This window comes from Octopus bimaculoides, chromosome 3 (genome assembly GCF_046866305.1).
Source record: "Octopus bimaculoides isolate indiv1 chromosome 3, ASM4686630v1, whole genome shotgun sequence".
Classification (NCBI taxonomy): Eukaryota; Metazoa; Mollusca; class Cephalopoda; order Octopoda; family Octopodidae; genus Octopus; species Octopus bimaculoides.
This window is the reverse complement of record NC_142930.1, coordinates 83,935,222-83,958,538: the sequence shown is the minus strand read 5'-3', so window position 1 is coordinate 83,958,538 and position 23,317 is coordinate 83,935,222. Positions and strand designations below refer to the sequence as shown.

The 23,317-nt window shown below is 35.4% G+C and overlaps 1 long non-coding RNA gene across 1 annotated transcript in view; it reads right to left on the bottom strand.

Moving 5' to 3' along the window:
* Nucleotides 1-5,955: 5,955 nt before the first annotated feature.
* Nucleotides 5,956-23,317, bottom strand: part of LOC149136619 (uncharacterized) — a 19,862-nt gene continuing 2,500 nt past the window's right edge. The window contains exons 2-3 of the long non-coding RNA XR_016240915.1: nucleotides 19,266-19,314; nucleotides 5,956-6,483 (exon numbers count right to left, since the gene is read on the bottom strand). This is a non-coding gene — a long non-coding RNA (uncharacterized LOC149136619). The remainder of the gene's footprint in view (nucleotides 6,484-19,265; nucleotides 19,315-23,317) is intronic.

Genomic DNA, 23,317 nt, shown 5'->3' with positions numbered 1-23,317 from the left:
TCTCTTAGTTTTTTTTTCAGAATTTGCATAGATCTAATGACACCGTAGCTGTTCCCTATTAAAGACATTAAACTGCTTGCTCTATCATCATAACAGTAGATGAAAGATAAAAAGGAAATATCATAAAATGAAAGAACTAACCTTTCTTATAATTTATCACACTACTTATATATATATCAGTGGCGTATGTTGGTTGTTGTATTGGGTATACTACCACACTCAATACCACCAAGCAGGGTTATAACGAAAATTTTCCATTAAGATTTGGGATTAAATTAATGAATAAGGTTAATATTTATAAGGAATTGCCATTTTTTGTGGGTTACAGCACACACCTAGCACACCTCTGATATACATACATACATACATACATACATACATACATACATACATACAAACATACATACATACATACATGCATACATACATACATACATACATACACGGTGTCGCAAAATATTTATACACATTTTAACAACTGATAACTCAATTTTCATTTCTTTTAAAATTTATCCCATTAGAAATGATGAAAGGACACAGACTAAGCTTTGAACAATGAAAATATGTTCTAAAGCAGTGGTTCTCAATCTTTTTCATCTTTGGGCCCACTTGTTATGATCAAAAAATACCAAGCCCACTGACCTCTAAACCAATTATCCGACCCTCTTCCGGAATATAAACACCATAAAGTAGTAATTGTTTCCACATGCCAGCGTCACGCACGGGTACAATCGCAATCGTTAAATGAGTATTAGATCAGTGTTATAATATTTGCTTGTTTATGGAACCTGCAAGCAAAAAAAAAACATCTAAAAGTGGAAGAAAAGTATATTTACATTTTTTATTTACAATAAATGAAGAAGCAATTTAATAGCTATATTGCGGTTGATGTTTTTCAATTAGGTTGGTAAAACCAGCAAATTACCGTTAATTACATAATGAATGGCAAAAGGAAGTCGTGCATTCTCTTCATAACATTTCATGGTCAGCATAACCATGCTGTGTGATAGATAATAGGATGGCGTATTAATGATGACCTATTTATTGGCAAGAAGTAGAAATTAGTTACAACTTCTTATGATGTTTTTCTCATAAGTACATTCAAAACTGCGTTTTGAATGTACTTATGACTTCAAAGTGCAACTATCTGAGACTTCCTTTTCGATCTTTTAGATTTGTTACGTTTTTTTTTTTGTTACTTTTTAGAATTAAAGACTACAAATTGAATCCTAAAAACAGTTTGTTTCCAATCCAATCCACTGTCCTAAAGTGTAACTGAAAATTTTTAAATGCAGTTGAAGTGCAAAGACAGTTTAAGGAAGACTTGCAAGCAGATCCACTTAACAATTTACCATCGCTAGAATTTAAGAAATGTTTGAAGGAGATGGAAATGTTCATAATAGTTTCATAATGGCCCAGAGTGGCGGAATTTAAGCACAGAACATGAAGACTGACAAAATGTTTCTAACTATTTTGCCCGGAAGACCGCGGACATCGACGAGCCCTACAAAGCAAGAGTATATACAAGAAACGTATTGGCAGCGTTTAAGAAAATCTGTGGTGAGTCGTTAGATAGGAATTTCAAAATCAAGTGTCCATCACATTTTGAAGCGCTGTAATCGGGAACGCTACATTCCAAGCATAGTCTCGATGAAGATGATCCAGGTCGAAAAGTGAAGTTTTGTCAATGGTGCTCGACAAGATACGTAGATGATGCTCACTATCCAACAAAGATTGTCGGTAATGATGAAACTTCATTTAAATTAAATGGCTCAGTTAACCATCACAATTTAACCTACTGGGGACGTGAGAATCCGTATATTACGGAGGAACATCAGATTAACCAGGAGTTACAGTATGGGGCGGTTTATCAGCGAAAGGATTAATTGGACTATTCTTTCTTCTTTTTTTCGTGTTTTTTGGTGGGTAGAAGGCGGTTCTACGAAGTGAATGGTCCCATTTACTTTAACTTAATACGGCAATCTGTCTTGCCAAGCATTCGAGAGGACTTTCAAGATATGGGATTTTATTCCTAGCAAGATGCGGTACACCTACACTACCATAGTAATGTAAAGGCTTAACTTGGTGAGATTTTGCGTTCACCGGTCCTCACTAGACATTTTTTCTTCTTTTTTTTGTGATAGATAAAAGATGAAGTTTACGGTTCAAAACCGACAACTGTCTTCCTTTTTATTTTCAATCAATGGAGTTTGAAGAAATATTGTAAGTGGCGTGATGTCAGAAAATGTAGCATTCTGAAATAAATGCTTTGTGATAAGTTGATAAATCACTTGCGAATTATATTTTTGCCGAGTTTGTCTTTTTTTCTCTTCTTTTCGATTCCTATAATGTAAGATCCTTGAGAGATACACGGGAGTAGATTCAATCTTTTCCTTCTATAATAACTTTACATTCACATATTCTGAAAAAATACTACTATAAGATACTGTTATAAGGAAAATGTTGACTACCGTTGAGCAAGATACGTGTACAAGCCAGGGACTGCTGCACGGTTACAATGACCTTTGTGTTGTGAAAGATTTTATATATTTAAGAACGACTGAGTAAAATAAAGAGTAGAATACAGAGTAATTGTATCTATTTCTAAATCTTCCTCCAATTCCTTTCTATCTCTTTTCACCACCACCAATACCTTTCACAGACACTCATATTACTCGACCATTTTAGATACATACATACTGTTAAGCTAACTCATATACAAATTCACACATTCTTCATCTTTTCACATATGAGCCACATTTCTACCCCTTATCCCTCTACATTCTCTTCTACCAACACACCACCTAACTACCTTCCCGCTTCTGTTATCTCTCATTATCATGACCCTTTAACAACATACGGACATATCTTTCTTATCTAATTAGCTCTCTTCACTATCTGTCTATGTCTAAAACGGTGAAACTTTCCCTTTCTTTGAGACATAATACATTGACATTATATGTATATTTTTTTAATGTTAGGAACAATTTTTTTCTTTATTTTTAATTCTTTTTTCCATCCTTCTTTGGCTAGTATATTAGTCGTGCTAGCTCATATGGCTGGGGTAGATAATGATTTAAATGAACTATGTAATGAGTATCGTCAATATTACATAATATGAGATGCATAAAAAAGAAGTTGAACATACTGACCGCCCTGTAACTGAAAATTTCAAAGAAATAGAAGAGCAGCAACAAGAACAATGACAAAAACATCTGCTTCTTCTCAGGTATAGTTTCGCGAAATCAGAGAATATGGAGCATAACACTTTTAACGACTTAGAAGTCTTATGAAAAGAAGTAATAATTCGTATTGAGCAATTGATTTCTCTTTATATATTCAGCAGCTATTATTCTGAAAGAATACTCAGAAGATATAATGCATATAATAATGAAATTACACAATGTAATGAAATTACATTGTGTAATTCCATTACCAAAACTTTTCTAGTTTTAGTAAACATTTTGCACCGATTTTTAAATCTCATAAGGTAGGAGATAAACAGCAATTTCATCACACACCATTAATATTTTCTGAAAATACAGACCAAAGTGTAGAATACATCTAAAGTTTAAACTCGTAACAGGAAACATGCTATCCTTAAAGCATGAATTCAAAACTCTGTCTCTGAAGGTGGCGTTATCTCGCAATTAGTTTCAGGAAAGAAGAGAAACATTATTTCACGAAAAATTCTCTTCCCACTTATACCTGCATTAGTTGATGTAGTAGCGATATTACAAGATATTTAAACAATAATAGTGATTATTTGCAATTTTCAAGTAAAAAAATAAATAAAGTTACCTAATTTCTGAAATTTTAATTTACTAAAAGAGCAAAATAGTACTCTATAACAACATCTGCTAAAATGTGGGAAGCCTACAAGGCATATTTCGGCATGCCTGTCGAGGATCAGGATAAACCCTGGGCACATCAACTCTGCAAAAGAAGCTATTATGGAAAATTTTGTTTATTTGGATAGTGGAATTAAGTGTAAAAATTTTGGACCCCACTGTTGCACTCCCAGAATGTATTGTTTCCTCCACTACACATAAAATTGGGTCTTATGAAACAGTTTGCTTCGGATCTAGATCAGGAATCTTCAACCTTCAGATATCTTAAAGACTTTTTTCTAAGCTTTTCTGAGACAAAAGTGAAAGCCGGTGTCTTCGTTGGACCCCAAATGAAGAAGATCTTAGAGTACAAGGAATTCCTCAAGAAGCTCACTGAGACGGAGGAATCAGCGTAGAACAGCTTTGTTGCAGTGGTTCGAGAGTTCCTGGGAAATCACAAAGCCGTAAACTATGTAGAGCTTGTTGAGACGCTGATGAAAAACTACGGCAAAATGGGCTGCAGGATGTCCCTCAATGTCCACATCCTTGACGCTCATGTTGAGAGAACATGGGAGCGTACTCGGAGGAGCACGGTGAGCTATTCCACCAAGATATAATGGATGTTTGGTCGCTTATTCGTGAAAGTAATTTACAGTATAAGCGTAAATCGCGAAAAACTACTAGTGTCTAAATATTTTGTGGTATCTTTTCTGCAATCCTAGAATAAATAGATGCCACTTTTGAACTATAGGTTGTTTGGATCCTACTTTGAATGAATGGCAATGTTCATATTTGCCGGTTTTCCCAATGGTATTAATCAAACTTAAGAAATGTCTTTATTCTGGCCACAAAAACAAAGTTTGAAGTAAATAATAGCCATTATTCATACTTTTAGACCTAACCAAACAGGAAATGGCATTTGTTTTCGAAAGACAAAAATTCTGTTACATAGCGTGATCGTAAGTCATACGGTTTCTGCATAGGAATTTGATGGTTTACAACATATCCGGTATGTCAAGGAATATCACTCAAAGGCTATTTCTTTGAAGTTGATATTTTAAATTATTCAGATCTGCACAAACTGAACTTGCTTTCATGTTCGTTGTATGGTTTTCATCTCTCGACAAGATTTCATTTTCTGATAAAGTTGGGTTTTTTTTCTTTCGTATTTGAGATACCATATATATTTTGATATCGAAATAGAACTGCTTTTGCATTTATGAATGTATGTATATATTGTCTATATTAGGTTTTGAGACGTTTTCTGTTCACCAAACATTTACCGTTTTCGTACTCTCTTTCTGATTTTACATTTGTTCTCAACACACTACCGCTTTCGACAGCCATTTTCTCTTAAGAAGGCAATTTATTAAATCTGCACAAAAACATCCTGAATAAGAAGAAACATTATCCAATTGTTTACATAGGGAAAATTCAGTCTTCAACCTTTTAAACATATTCTTTTGCGTGTTACATACGAATTACAGAACAGAAAATGTAAAATTAATATTTAAATACCGGCAAGGTAGAGGGTTAATTATCCCTTAAAAGGACAAAGAATTAGCCTTAGATCTTTCTTCAGAAAAATGTACATGGTTTCTGATTTAGGCACAAGGCCAAAAATTTTGATTTTATATATATATATATATATATATATACTTGGAATATGAACTATTTTTTCGAACAACGAAAGACACAAATGGAAAGCAAGACAAAAAACATAAAGAACGACCCTTCATCAGTTGTTGACTGTTTTTCTACTCTCGTAAACATATATATATGTGTGTGTGTGTATTTATATGCATGTGCGTGTGTATATTTGTATGTCTGTGTTTGTCCTCCCAACATCGCTTGATAACCGATGCTAGTGTGTTTACATCCCCGTAACTTAGCGGTTCAGCAAAAGAGACCAATAGAATAAATATTAGGGTTACAAAGAATAAGTTCTGGGGTCGATTTGCTCGACTAATGGCGGTGCTCCAGCATAGCCGCAGTCTGCAGCAAATAAAAGAATAAAAGAATATTATATATATATATATATATATATATATATATATATATATATATATATATATAAATATATATATATACGACGGGCTTCTTTCACAGCCACTCCTATACACACACACACACACATACATATATATATGTACCAGTCACCATTTTTTTCTTTTTCTTTTCAGCAGTTTATATGTGTTCCTTATTGCATATTGGCTTTGCCTTTTTCAAATAGTACACTGAGCCTGCTGGTTTCCTGGACAGAAGTAAACTTTCACTAAAAGCATATATTGCAGAAAATACCGATGGGCCATTGTTTTCTTGTTTTTCTTTCCCTTTTCCCAAATGTCATATGATTGGTTCCTTTCAACCACACTGGTTTATGTAACGTAACCCACCGCCAAGAAAATATGTTAATGATTCGATCAAAAATTGTCTGTTCCTCAACCGTGAAGTCAAACACATTCATTTCTATTTCTTCTGTTTTTTTAGCCTAATCATACTGATTTCTATTTATTTTCAAATCTCCTGAAGATTATGAGGTAGACGCGTAATTGGATCCATCAAATATAATTCCCAGAACCATAAGATTCATGATTGTTGCTTCCAAGCTTCATCAATGACACCGTTGCCTTTGTGTCAAGTTGACTACCCACTGAAACAGTTAAACAGAAATATAAACAAGTGGTTACAATGAAGTTATGTGATATTTAATGAAAATAAACATTGATTTGTTTTGTGTTGTTAAGTTAGATAAATAGCTTGTGATGATTAAAACTAGAAAAATATACCAGACGCTTTTATAGAGATGTAATATAGATGTTGTTATTTAACAAATATTTGGAAACCTATAGAAGCAATAAATGTTATATACTTAGTTCTATAATTAATGAAATGTTGGTAAAATAATATCAACATTACCAAACAATAAACTTTCAGGGCAGAAACTAAATTATTATCAAACATAAATACTGTATTGAAACATATTTTGTTTTCATTTTGTTTATGTTTTTCAGTAAATTTCATTTCCTTACTTTACTCATTAATTCACACAATAGACTTTTCATGGTTCAGTAGTTTTAATATAAGAAACTGACACAGACTCTGTTCATTACTTGTTCACAGAAGAGTTACATTAGATTGTATAGTTGCATTCATATCGAAGCAGTTTACACATTTTGTTACTACTATATTGTATGGTGTAGTTATTTGTATCTTTGAAGCATTTTACCCAAGTAGTTCACACATCTATTTTTTATTAATATAATATCGATTTATTGCTATAAAAACTTGAATATATGTTTGTTTGCACACGAATTTACGAAAATACACACGCTTTCATTAAGACGATTGTGCGTTCAAAGGAATACGAGAATGTATCGAACCGCTATTAAAGCTGTGTCGTTGAATGTCAGGAATTAGGTACCATTATGGCTTTGATGCTAAAAATAATATTTCATACTCAAAGAATTTACTGCAATCATGATTCAAATCAGAAAGGTAGATTTTACGGAGTTGCTTGATCTGTTTGAACTATCAAATCTTTCTCAACAAGCAAATAACTTTCAAAAGTGCGCCTAAAATAGTAACACCGAATATTTGTATTTTGGAAGATATACAAATCTGGACGATTTAATAACAGATATTGTTACCCAGTCCCACGTTGAGCAGTAACGAAAGGAAAGATTTGCATATTAACCAGAATGTATTGATATAGAGTAAAATCGTACAAGCCCCTTAAAAGGTTTTACCGGAAACATATCAACGCATTTATCCCAAAGAACTAAGTTGTTACAGCGCCAAATGGTTTCCTCGCCGAAGGAACAGGGATTATCCCATACACACGAAGCAAACAATGAGAAATGGACAGTGAGACGTTCCTAAAGAATTCCCTGCAAATAGGTAAGATTTTGGATAACTGGTATAAGTCCCTCTCTGTAAAAAGAATGCAAGAGTCCGACTCTGTGGGTCAATCACTAGAGAAGTCTTAGGTATAAGTGACTCAACTCAAAAGTTCTGCGTTTAAAATACCTAGTGGCTAAGACGTCTGAGTATTAAGCGAGAAATAACAACTACTCTTATGCTTGAGATTTGTCTTTGAGGAGTGGCTTCTGGACATTCTGCAGTTATATCTCATAGTAAATATTTACCGACGAGTAAACTTTAGCAAAATATTAGTGACAGTTGCCGTCACATTTTTAAAAAAAAGACGTGTACAATCAGTTAAAAACTTTTCTAATATTATGGGAAGTGAACCCGTGAGATACAAAGCAGATTTCGCGTTATGTAATGGGAAAAGTATATAGCACTAACTAACGGCGCTACAACGATCGCTCAGCTTCCAAAACACGTAAACAAAATAAGATAAGGGTAACAATATATATATATATACACACAGGCACACACATATACACACACATATATATATATATCCACATATATATACATATATATATATACACACACACGCACACTCATACGTATGCATACGCGTGTCTGTACTTGCGAGTATATGTATATCCATGTATATATATATAATCTGTGTGTGTGTGTATGTACGTGTGTGTCTGTGCATGTGTGTGTGTGTGTGTGTGTGTGTGGAAGACTGAGTATTAATATGGAGTTAATAATGGTTTCTAGTATAGACACAAAGCCAGAAAATTATGTGGGGAACGGAATTAATCGATACTATCGATACCCTACAGTGAGCGTCCACGGCGGGATTTTGTAAGTTAGCAATCAGGATTATGGTAGTGATGTTAGTGGTAACGTTACCATCATGGGTTTAGAATTTCAAGTCTGAGTTACTTCAGCGAACAATAATTTTTCTGTTTATTCCTCGGGTGCAGTAAACTATGTTTATATTAGTCTTTACTTTTTAATACAATTCTATTTAGGATGGTTATGTTATCAACACACATAGACATGCAAGTGCATACACACACACACACAAACACACATCAAGACACAAACACACATCAAGACACAAACACACATCAAGACACAAACACACATACACCAACACACACACACACACACACACACACACACACACACACACACACACACACACACACACAGGTGTACAAACTTAAGAAAAGAGCACAAGACACTCTTCGTAGACGTTAAATGTTATCGAGTGTTGAATGCAACATGTTGGAAGGAAAAATACAAAGAGATACATGCAGATGCACGTACACACACACGCACACAGACTCACACACTCATACATGCTTACTTATATGTGTGTGTGTGTGCGTGTGTGTGCGTGTGTGTGCGTGTGTGTGTGTGTGTGTGTGTGTGCGTGTGTGTGTTTGTACATGCATACATGTATACACATACATTTATATATATATGTATACAAAATGTATGTATGCATATAAATGTATACATGTATATGTGTATGAATGCATACATATATATCGAAGTATGTATGTATGCACGTATGCATGTATGTATACACACACAAATACATATATCTAAACATAGTGTCAAAACAAAATGAAAAAGTAAAAGAAAAAAATTGTGTTCCTTTGAAAATCAAATGTTTTGAAAGGAAAATTTCTTCATCATGTTTCCATAAAATCATTAATCAATAAAAGGTGTCCTCTTTTTAAATATCTACAACTTCTTAAAGATCTTTTGCCTCTTAAACACCTACTTGCTGTTAAAATATACATTGTTAGAATGTTTAGCTTTTATTTTTATTTTCCTTTTTTTTTTTTTTGTCTTTTACATCAATATTGCTCTCTTTCATGTCAATCTCACTATCATAAATAAAGACTTACGTACAAATATACCTGCACAGCATAGATATTGACTGGCTGGCTGGCTGGCTGACTGGCTGACTGGCTGGCTAGTTGGTTAGTTGGCTGGCATGGACATTGACGCACACACACACATACACACACACTCATCAACAAATACTCACATACACGCACACACGTACAGGCACTTAAATACACATAACCCAAAGTCTTACTCACACACACACACACACACACACACACACACACACACACATACACACATATATATTAGTATGTCTATATGCGTTTGTATATATGTATGTATCTATGTCTGCATGTATATACACAATTATACATACATGTATGTGTATGTATGTGTATGTGTGTTTGTGCGTGCGTGTGCGTTCATGTGTGTGTATGTAGATAGTACAGATATAAATATCTGTATTAAGACCGATATGTAATTTGTCAAATTCTTAGAGAGGAATTCAAGATGTCTATAGTTCATTAAAGGACTTACTAACTATATTATTAAAGTTGAGTGTGTATTCATTTACTTAAGAGACATGAGCTTATCGCATACTTTAAGTATTTCTATATTTATCGTGTCTGAGCTGAGATCAGAATTAAGTGAAAATCGAAATACACACCTATTTATAGATACCAAAATTAGAAATAATGATAATAATAAAACATAAAAGCAATAATATTTGAAAACCTTTCATGGAAAAAAAGGAGAAAAATAATAAATACTGTTTAAAATAAACTTCTGAATGATAGGAGAAAAATTAATATTGCTAACGACAATTAAAATAATTATGAAATTTAATATTTGTATGATTAAGATGATAACATCCAAAATGGTAAAATGTCAAGGAGAAAAAAAAGAACATCAATAAAAATTATAAGATATTTTGAGATTATAGAAAGACTACTGACAATGTTTTCACCCCTTCATCCAAACTTTGCCAACCTCCGAGACCGGTGAGCTTTATGTTAATGTTCCGTTTAAAATGTCACGTGCAACCAAAGATACTTGTTAACAATTTTTGAGTTGGTTAAAATAAATAGCAACTCACGTCTTCAAGATAACAATATTTCAGCTTGCCGTAATATATTTGCATTGTTTTTGCCAACAACTTGTTCATTGCAAATCTTTATTCCAACCCTAACTGCACTTCTGTCATTTTTATATCATCAGAAGATCGCTTGCGCCACAGATACAGGATTCTGTTTATTAGATGTTGCTGGATCTCAGTTCATTGTTCACACCGTCATTGCTAGTCACATTTGTGTGTATGATTTCTTTCTCTGATTTTCATAGTTTGGTTACTTCCCTCGGCAACTATTGCCTCTTCCTTGCAGCACAACGGTAGAATGGCGCTGCTTATTGCAGTGTTAAGAGACACTGCATCAGCTCACTTGTTTCCGGGACTGAATACAAGGTAACCTCTCCTTCCATTTCTAGGGCTGTAACTGATCGTGCTCTGAAAATTGGGGCTTGCTCTTCTTTTTGTTCTCTTGGCTACGCTCCACCACTTTCCTCTCTCATTTTCTTTCTAAGTTTTGCCAGTTCTTCGGGATAAAATATTCTCAGATGGCTCTTAGTAATACATATGTAGCAACTAGGTTTCATACTATCAATCTCATACACTTTGTTTCAGCACTTTCAACAGGGCACAAGCCTGACATTGCCTGATGGCCTTCGAAGTTCGTTAAGATATGCAAATCCATATGGGCTCACCTAACTATACATCACTGCTTTAACAAGCCGTATATACTGCTGATACAAAAATAACTACCAGCCTTGGATCTACATAGTTTCAATGTTCCTTGTATTTCTTCATTCTTTGTGCTGGAGTGTATAGGCGGAAGTACAACGATTTTGGCCAATATGTTTTGGTTGGGTCTTCATTCTTGAAAGTGCAACAAATTGTAATATAATCTATGCTACAAAGGTTATGTTACAAAGGTTATGCCACAAAGTTATGTTACAATTTCTTCCAAAATTTCATGCAGTGTATTGTCTAAATATTTCGTCGATAATTGAAAGCTGCTACCATAGCTGAATCTTGGGGCAAGGAAAACATTGTCTTAATTAATTATTTCTCTCTGACTCTTGTCAAGTATAAAAACTATATATGCAACAAAAGAGATGGAGTAGGCTTTGTGTTCCTTTCTTTTTCTATTAAATATGCATTTTTTCTTCTTTTGTTGTAAGTGTTCATTTTTTGTAGTGCAATATGATTTTATAATCACTGCATACAATTCTGTTTGCTTTGGTTGTTCGATAGGTTCCTTTGGTATACATTTTTAAAGAGAAATGTCGTTAAAATATGCAAGCAAATAAAATACAATCGGTAAAAACAGTAGGACTGAACCTGAAGCCACGTGACTGCAAAACTAGCTTCTTAACCACACAGCCAAGCCTGCGCCATACTTCCAAAGAGTTTTCATTTTGGAATGCGTGAAATGCAGTCGTGAATTGGAACGGAAAAAAACAAGCGTTGATGCTTCGAGAGCCAGGCACTGTGCTCTGATGCAGTACCAGGCACTAGCTCTCATGGCTTCTGATCTTAACTGATTGGAAGTGTTATCATGTACATATTTTGTCTTGGTATAAAAGATGGGCTACAGTAAATATTCTGCTTAATACCACAGATTTGCTTGTCAGTTGCTTGAGCTTAACCGGTTGAGCACATCCTTTAGCGGCTGACGATATGAGTATTTCTGATCACGAGCAGAAGTAGTGAGGGGGCATCATAGCCATGTATTGAGAGGAATTCTTTAGAGTTTGAATCATTCATCTCTGGAAGCATGGATGTTTCGTTCGTCATCCTTAAACAAACCTTATTCAGAGACCTTTTTAGTGGGATGGGCTACTCAACCTGAAGAAAATTCTAACTGGTCCCCACCTGCAAGGCCATGCACTGTTTATCTTGATATGAGATCACCATGTCGCGCACATATGGTTGTGATGCATGTGCCTGGTGTATCCTTATCAGACGGGTAGTCATGATGGGTAAATTGGGTTTCATATATTTATACCCCAGTGTCACTTAGATGGCATGCACTGCTCTCTCGCTCAATAATAATAATAATAATAATAATAATAATAATAATAATAATAATAATAATAATAATAATAATAATAATAATAATAATAATAATAATAATGCCGGCACTGCAATGTTTACAGAGTTTGTCTCGAACCGGCAATGCTCCTCTGTAACCTACTAGGCCAGGGATTTCTGAAAATTATACATAAGCCCTGGAGATAAAGTCCTTAGGATCGAAGCAGCTAGTTGATTTTTGTCGATGCCCAGCGTTTCTCCAGGAACGTCATCACACTTCTTCGCCTATACGACGCCATGATGGAAATTTCACCAACTGCATTGCCCAACTGGTAGAAGACTGAGCGCTTGACGACATTCTTGATGTCAGTTGCCCAGTCTGTCTCTACTTCTCCCAGGACTTCAGCTTTGTCAAAGAGATGAGCTACAGAAATGTGCATTTGACAAACGGCAACCATGCTTGCAAACCGTCAAGGAAACGCTGGAGGTGTTGCCTTAGCGCGTGGCTACGCATCATGCACCACGGATTGTTGCCTGCAATTAGATTGTGTAATCAGCTGAATACGTCCCCTCCACACAAAGTGAAAGAGCATGCGCTCCTTTCTGGTCGGCCATGACGTGGGGAAAGACATGATGGATGCATTGTAAGCATTCATAATTTCCGACAGACTCTTCAGGGATGGTTTCTTTTCAGCTCATTTCTGAGTGAGACAGGATACCCTGCTCGTAAATTGTCCTAGTCCTTGTCCACTTAGACAAACCAAACGCCGAGCAATTTAATACATCCTTTCTCCCAACGCCCTACTTCGCCGTTGGACATGAACCTGCTTCTCCAAGTGCCGAGTTGAAGGCCCAATGACTTCTTGTAAATATTTCCTCCTGAAACTGCCACGTATTCCCTTTGCGCAGTGATGTTTCTGGCCCGACTCTGTAACGATGATGTTGTGTGCATATGCAAACACATCACGTGCATCAATAATGAAGCTATTAGTAATAATAATATAATAGTGAAGGACTGTGAGAGTTCCTGAATCGATGGTGGGAAATGAAATTCTTGAAATATCAATGATATAGTTTTCTATTATTCGTTCAGTTCGTATATGTTTACACAGGTTCTCTCTCCCTTTCTTTCCATCTATCTATCTATCTATCTCTGCCTCTCTCTTTCTCCCTTTCTTTCTCTCTCTCTCTCCCTCCCTCTCATGCGTGTTTGTTCGTCTGTGTTTTTCAATGTACCGTGGAGAAAGAATTATTAAAGTGATATTGATACGAATGTCTACCTGGTTTCAGTAAACGTCTGTAGATACGCTGTACAGAGCGAAGGAATTTAAGACATTTTCTATAGAACTAAGATATTCACACATATACATATGCGTACGCATATGTGTAGATACGTAACCAGATATATATACTGCATTATAAATATTCACAAATGCTTCCCTCTTTTTTCTATATACACTTATACATAATCTCTCCTTTTCTCTGCTCCGCTTAACATATATTCGTTTCGTCATTCTTTTTCTCTTTTCTTTCTTCTTCCTGCCATCTTTTCTTCCTGTATCAATCCTCATCTTATAAACGTCTCTTTTAGCGGGTTAAATAACCTGACATTTAGGATCTGTTAAGAACTTAATACTGTGCTCTTTTAACATGATACATGTTTGACGTGTTGCCAAATATTCTACTTTATCATCTATCATTGGGACAGGGGCTAAATCCTTCATTTCTTTGTTAAATTATATGCTTTTGGGTTTTGTTTTCTTACGTGATTTGGGCGTATTGTTGAAGAGAAGTCTTGTGTATGCAAGGTTATCAATCTGGTAAAATTATGTGCTTTGTTGGAAGAACCAAATATATTTTTTAAAATTTACCCTTATGTCATTGTGTGTGTATGTGTGTGCGTGTGCGCGCGAATACTTGTATGCATCTATACGCTGCCTACCATTGTATTGGTAGTTGCATATTGCCTTAATTCTTCGAAACGCCGGTGTTTTAATGGTGGCAGCTGATGAAGGAGATGTTTCTATGTGGCTTGCTTGTTTGTTGTACCTTGTTTATCATTTTGTCCATGTTCTTTTGCCACGTCATGTACCCAGTTATGTATCTATGTGTACATGTAGATGAAGGTATGTACATACATGTACATATATATGCATATACTCATATATTGTTTATATATATATGTATATATATATATATATATATATATATATATATATATATATATAGAGAGAGAGAGAGAGAGAGAGAGAGAGAGAGAGAGAGAAATAGAAGTTGAAACTGCACTGAGGATAGTTAAAATATTTTTATTAATATATTTAAAGCTTTAACCAGTTTCACAGTTTACACTGATTTTCAAAAAGTTGAGATAGAAAAACGTGGCTTTTATCCTCGAAAACAACTTTTTTTACTTCGATGGCAGTATTAACAAACAAATATCTGGTACTGCGATGGGCACGAAAGTTGCTCCGACTTACGCAAATCTAGTCATGGCATACATGGAGGTCCAGATATATGAACAATCTAAATTGAAATATGGTTTGAACTTCCACAAATATCTACTAGAAAACTGGAAACGTTACTTAGATGACTGCCAAATCCTTTGGACACACACATTTGAACAATTTATAGATTTCAAAAAGCTAATCAACAGCATAAACAATAATATTAACTATACCATGGAATACAGTAAAACTCAGCTACCATTCCTGGATTTACTAATCATCAAAGGAGATAAAAATATTGGAACAGATATTCACTACAAACAGATTCTAAACAATACCTACTGTACTTCTCATGCCATCTCAAACACACGAAGAATAATATTCCCTTTAATCTAGCAAGAAGAATCTGCACAATTTTCTCAAACCCTGAAACTCACAATAAAAGACTCCAGGAACTAAAACAAGTGCTACTTGAAAGACAATATCAATTAATGTTGATAGACAACGGAATAGAACATGCCAAAGCAATAAATATCCAAGACCTACGGAAAACGCTCCAGATACATCCAATACTCTACCCTTTATTACAACACACAACCCAAGAAACACAAAGGTTTACAATATTATCTACCAGAACATTCCATTACTAAAACAAGACCCAAGAATGAAACAAGCATTCGAAATATACAAAATAATCAAAAGTAAAAGACAATCAATGTACCTCAAAAAATTCCTCACAAATGCTAAATTACCTTCTACAATTCCTACACCAACAGCTAATCAGGCCATATTTTTACTGTAAAAATCACCTTCCATGTTCTTCAAGGAATTAGATATATGCTATAAAATGTTAAGGATGTAATGAAGATTACATAGGTCAAACAAAGCTCACTCTAAGAAATAAACTGACCATTCACCGACAACAAATACGAGACCCCAGTACTAGACAGATTCCACTGAGTGGACACAAGCACGTGCAAAAAATAAGTCCCCTGAATTCCAAGTATTCCCACTTTAACTATGTTAAGAGAATACCACAGATGAAGCACGGATAAACAAAGAAAATACTTTCATACGAAAATACAAACCAAGACTTAACAAGCTTTAACAGAGTACAGACACAAATAACTATTCACACACGAACTCATTCTGCCACTTAACATGAGGAACCTACACAGTTAACAACCTAAACTTTAGCCACTGGACTAAATACAAACGACTCCTGTCCACTGTCCCACCAGACAGATTAAATTTGGAGTGCCTTGATTGTAAATAAACATGATCACTCATCCGTGTCGGCCTTCTTTTTAGGCGCAAAATATGCTGTTATGGGAAACTAACACAGACGTAGCGGAAAACATACAAAAGGTTATAAACCTAATCATGTGTTCATTCTCTACAAACACTTGACAGAAAACAGAGCATTGATTGTTTGTACATGTTCAGTCAACCGTGTCAGCCTTAACTTACGACGCCAAACATCGTCACTTGATACTAACACAGAGACGTAGCGGGGAACCTCCAAAAATTTCTAAGACTAATCATGTGACTATTCTCTACTAATCAAATCCTATTCAAAACATATGCTAATTTGAGCCATCAACCCCCTATAAAAATAGGGCAACCATCAAACACTAGTCAGAAGCAAGCCATCTTGGGTGTTGGTGTTGATTTCTTTAGAACGTGAGTTAAATTGTTACACACTGTTATTATATATTGTTGTAGGTTTCCCCGCGCGTGTCAACCGGGATCAGTTAAATTTTTAAATTGTTGAATTGTTAAATTGTTGAATTGTTAAATTGTTGAATTGTTAAATTGTTGAATTGTTAAATTGTTGAATTTCTGTCGTTGTGTGTGCCTGTTTTTGAAAATTGTTTCTTCCCCAATATGGATGAAGTGGGAAAAGGAGGAGAAATGGAACGTGTCGCAAGTTATGCATCCGCAACTACAAAAGGTATTACGACCAACACCCTTGAAGTTCGCGAGATAAAAATAGACGCAAAGGAGAGGAAAGAATATATGTGAGAATAAAATCTTTAGAATAATATTTTCAAAGATTTCTAATACTTCACGGTTACATCAGTGATATCGTGTTGGTAAGAGTATATTGGCGGGTGATGGTGGTTGAACCGGCAGAGTACATTTCTGCTCTGAATCGTCACTGTGGTGGTGGTGGTGTGGTGGTGGTGGTGGTGGTGCTGGTGGTGGTGGTAGTGGTGGTGGTGGTGGTGTTGGTGGTGGTTTGGTCGATGACAGAGTGGTGGTGGTAGTGGTCAATAATGTGGGTGTTGGCAAAGTGACAGTTTCTTGCATCTAAACTAAAAGAAAGTTGGCAACATTTCAAGGATCCTAGGCTGAGTCATTGATGTCTCTAAATATTCATAACTCTAAATGTATTTAACTCTCACATCGAAATAAGAAACTTGTTTAACCCTTTCTGTGGCCCAATTCGATTAAAGTTACAAAAGCTTAAATAAAAAATACTCCGTTGCAAGAACCCCCTGTTATTGTATAATTTAAGTGAGGAAATTTGGTTTGAAGTTCTGTGTTCGAATCTTGAAACTGCATCTGGAGAAGCTTATAGGAAACTAACTTGATTAATTCTTCTCTGAAAATTCTATTCTTATAAACACAAAATCTAACATTTATGGAGGCGAGAAAAGTGGGGTACTTATAATTTTCTGGCGATTTATTTCAAGAGCATTAGTGACACAGATGAGGTGAAATGGTTGTAACAGGAATCAGGAATCAAAACCAGATAATAAGGTTACTCATTGAGGGTTCATTCGGAACTAAACACACAAATCGTATAAATACATTGAAAGTTCAATGAGTATCTCTCGGGCAACTCCATTGTGAGAGAAGAATGAATATAAGTTGGCTCTAGTATTTTTATTAAATGAATCTTGCTAGTTACCGATAGGGCAAAATCGGAAAGCCAAGGAAACTGATGATGGTCTGCATCAGCAACAATTAACCCATAGGAGTGTTGATACAAAGAGTTTGATAAGTTCAAATTCCAGAAAGAATATAAAGCTTCGGGGCATTGCTCTTCGTCTCAGTGAGGAAGGAATAAGAGCGAGTAGTGTTATTGCTTTCGTTGTAACTGAATAAATGTGTGAGAAATTGAAGTGAAGGTTGTGACTTGTGGAAGAACAGGATCTTGATTTAAATTCCCGGTTACATCTATGTCACTTCAGTTATTTTGCTAATATATACAGCGTTGAATAAATAACATCACGTATAGTTTCTTCTGTTGCTGATATTGGTGGCGATGGTGGAGGTGATTTTTGTGGTTGTTACTATGTTGTCGCCTGTTGACATTGATCCAGCCATCCGATGATCAAAGGTATTCCAGCTTTGTTCTTGACTTTTTTGCTTTAGATATATCGAACACTATCGCAGAATATGGCTTGATGGATGATTGGCTTCTATTACTAGAAGATCGAGCAACAGTGTCTCTGGTTCGCAGCATATTATTTGTACTGGAACTCATTCTGGCATTTCGTGCTCTTTTACTGCGAAGATTTGTCTTGAATCTTGCCAAAACAAGTCAATGTGTGTGTGTGTGTGTGTGTGTGTGTGTGTGTGTGTGTGTGTGTGTGTGTGTGTGTGTGTGTGTGTGTGCGTGTGCGTGTGTGTGTAAGACAGTGTAGTAAGCGTTGTACTATAGAAGTAACTTCTTTCGGAAGAAGATGCTACAACGTGCTTCGCTCCCTAGTAACAGGTATCTAACCATATATTCTGCTAATGCATTTCAGAAAATTAGGTACAATACGATAGTATATTACTATCGTACAGAATATGCAAAGCATCTTGTCTATTCAAAAATCATCAATAGTAACCGCAACAATTACCCTTTAATTTGACTAATTGTTTACTTTTCGTAATTCACAGAAAATTTTCTAACCCTGTAAATGTCGCCAAATTTTCTTTTACGAAAGTAATGATGATTTTATACAATACAGAACGATAGTGATTTTTTAGTCGCTTCTAACCAAACAGCTTTTTAAATCATACTGCTAACAACAGCAATAGCAACATTAAGATATCATTTCTATAGTTGCCATTAATGGAGACTTGAAGACGCTAAGGTAGCATTTTGCTGGTGAATGATGTTTTACAAATTAACAACAGTGTTACGCGTACAGTTTGAGCAAATATACTCACGTGACTGGAAGAATTGTGAGATCTAGTAATATTAGAAAACATGCCACAGCTGAAAAGTTAAAAATTAATTTTATTGATTTATTTATTTATTCTTAGATGAGGATGTCAATTGTAATTTAATACACTTTACAATCGTTATGCAAAAAAGACCCTTCAAAACTTTTTGTTGAATAGTACAGTTAATTTTGCTTTCTTTTGCGTGTATGTTCATGCGTGTTGATACACATAAACACACATGCATACTTTCTCATGCACATATAATATACATACATATATTTACATATACGTTACAGTACATACATATATTTAGATATGTTACAGTGCATATATAGGTATGTATGGAACTAGATGCTCACACTATAGATATTGAACCACCTGCACTCGATAATGCAGCGGGAAATTATGCGAAATAGAATCAAGAAAACTTTACTGTGATTATTTCTTTATTATTTAAGCAGATTTATTAAACTATTCCTAGCTCTCTGGTGTAGTTCTGTCTTTTTTTTAGTGCTGATTGCCTTATAACTTTATTGTTTATTAAATGGCATCTTATTAACTAAGTTCTAAAAGTAAAAGGGAGCACACAATGGGCACGATGACCTTACGACGGAATATCTATGCAGAAATAGTAACAAAATTCCCTTTAAATCACACTGTCTTTAAAGCATATTATTCTAGATATATGTCTGGAAAAGATGAGTGCTCACGGTTAGAAGGCCTTTAATCATAAGACTAATCAATTTAGAATGACCTGGAGCTAAACAATAATCTCTCTACAATTTTTTAAATGTAGAAAATTTATTAAATATTAATAAGATTCGCTTTACCTTGTTTTTCGCTTTTAAATTAGATTTATACATTGACTAATTTAAAAAAAATAAAGCGCAAGCATTTCGCTTGCCTCGTTTTAGTAGTGTTACTAACCCATATTATGATGTTATTTTCCAGGTGGGAATTCTTTACTGAAAGAAGATTTCCTTAGTTTGAGATTCCTTCGTTGAAATCAAGAAGCGTATTTTGAATTATATATTATCAACTAAAAAACTTTAAAGCTTTTGCCCCAACATAACCGCGGTTCATAAATGAAAGTAACAGTATGTAAATAAAGGAAGGTTTGGGTGTTATTTCTAGCAGGTCGCTCTATCCCATAATGTCACCCTCGTTGATTCACTCATCAGATGAAGACTCACACGTTGTCAATTTCAGTATTGCTTTAAAAGTTAGCCTGCTGGAATAAGAAACAGTACCATTCTTAAACCAAAAGTTCTGCAAGTTACTTGGAGTGTCTTTAAAAGAAACAAAATGGGACGAATAAAATTTCTAATTGACGTATCCTCACAAACATATCTCCAGGTCTCAAAATAAACTTTTTCACCATCAGTGATAATGAAAATGAAATCTCGAAGGCCTCCAAAGACCTCTAACAGCTAAAAGATCTGTAGCAGGACCTCGATTTCATATACAACTGGACTGATGAAAACATAAAATTTAATGCTTTAAATATTGAAGGGTTTCCCTATAACTCATCGCACATATTGGTTTCAAATTTTGGCACACGCCCAGCAATTCTGAGAGAGGAGTTAAGTCAAGTACATCGACTCCAGTACTCAACTGGTACTTATTTTATCGATCCCGAAAGGATTAAAGGCAAGGCGATCTGAGCGGAATTTGAATTCAGAATATAAAGACGGATGAAATCCCACTAAGCATTTTGGCCGGCGTGCTAACGATTCTACCTTGAAAATGGTGCGGGAGTGAGTATAAATTTTAATTGGTTGATTTTATAATTAAATCCTTTTATTCTCTTGATGAGAGTTTTTTTCTCCCTTGGGAATTCTGTAGTACTTGTGAGCATGTATACAATGTTCTCAAAACGCTACCATATTTCAATATCAAAGGAACTGTGAGTGAAGAACAAGTCGATAAATGACATCTTTTCTAATCACTTCCCACTTTACTATGTGAGGATTGATGTTGTCGTACAGGTGCCCTGGGGTGAGGTTGACTGCATCCAGATTCAACTTAAGTAAGAAGGCTTCAGTTATAAAAATATTATCTGCAGATTAACATGAAATCCTGCAACGACAACCAAAGAGTTACAGAGGAAGACTGGGTAATCAAAAAAATCAAACAGAACCCGAAGGTGTTCTATTCATATGCGAACAAACATAGGACCGCTGTCTCACCCGTCGGTCCACTGATAGATGATAACAGTATTCTCCGCTATGTCGCAAAAAAAATGGCAGAAGTACTACAAAAACAATATTGCACTGTCTTTAGTGATCCCAGTGATATTGACACAAGAGATCTGAACGAACTTAATCCTCAACATATTATCTTGGACATAACTTTTTACTGCCTCAGACATCATATCAGCAAGAGATAAGAGATTGCTCCAGGCATACATTAGGCAAGAAGTTGAAAATTCTTTTGGCCCATGAAACTGCATGGACCCTAAGTAAGGCATGTATAAAATTTGAATGAAATCTGTTGGGTAGTTCTCGAGTTTTAGTGATGCACACATACAGATACACAACCCGACAGACAGACGCACATTCTGAGTTTAACATCAATGTGTTTAAAAAGGTGGAGAGTTCAAGGATAACTGGCTTCCAGAAAACTACAATCTTCTAAATTCCAACAAGCTTGGCTTCCGCTGCTGCAGGGACTGTCTAACATAGCTTATACATTACATTGAGATCAGGTTCGAACTGATATATATCTTCACTTCAACAAAACCTTCGACAAAGTCGACCAAAATATCCTCCTGTTAAAATTGCCCAATACTGGAATCCGTGGTAAACTGCTGCACTGAATTTAATATTTCCTGGTGAATAGGACACATGTTGCCAACGGTGAAATCCACTCAAGCCAACCAGTGGTGTCCCCCAGGGGACTGTTTTGTGTCGGCTTCTCTTTTATAGTCAATATAAATGACATATCAAGCGTCTTAAAGCACAAGCAAAATAAAAATATTCACAGATGACTCTAAGCTTCAGAAAATTATCAGTATAGAAGACCGAACTGAACGCCAGTCTGAACTACATGCTGTAAGCTAATGGGTGGATAAAAAGACCAACATGCGGTTAAACGATGAAAAATTCGAACTCATGCACTTTGGAAAAAAGAATGCACTTAAACAATCTTATTCTCTTCCTTCATGGGGAACTATTCAAAGCATCCAGTAATATCAGGGACTTAGGAGTAATTGTTGACAACAATTTCAGCAAGAGTGTTCATACCAACAATAAGGTCAATACGGCTCGCAGGATGAGTTCCTGTATCCTCAGAACTTTCCGGTCCACGGAGCAAGATGACATCACTCTCCTTTTCTCATCCTCTGTACGGCCACACCTACAATATTGCTGCCCCTTCTGATCTCCTTACACCAAACAAAACATTACAAGAATTAAGTCACTCCAGAAAAAGATAAAAGCACGATTGATCTTGATTTTTGGGACCGCCTTTAAACATCGAAAATTTATTCTCTCCGACGCTGTTGTGTGGGCTACATCATTTGCACAATGTGAAGAATATACCACCGGTATTGCCCAAACGATCTTAACATCAAATTCACAATTTATCCACGGCTGGAGCCACATGTTATATTTAGGCTTCACAATTTCTTTTTCTCAACAATTCTTACTCTATTTAACATTATCTCAAAACAAATCAATGAGGAAAAAGAACCCATCACATTCAAAAGAAACCTGGACAAATTTCTTCAAGGGATATCAAACACATCTCAGTCAACAACAACTCCCTACTTAAATGAGCCATGTACCACAAAACTTGACTTTAAAATGACTTAATACATTCTATCAGTTAGAAGTGTGTGTGTGTGTGTGTGTGTGTGTGTGTGTGTGTGTGTGTGTGTGTGTGTGTGTGTGTGTGTGTGTGTGTGTGTGCGCGTAGAAACTAGGAATTCGTGAGTCAAAAAGAGAAGCACTTTGTCAATACAGTGAGTATATTAATATTTATACAACGGATTCGTTGCCATACTCTTCCTCCCCGCTCTTCTCATGTGTACCTTGATCGGTCTCCAAGTACTT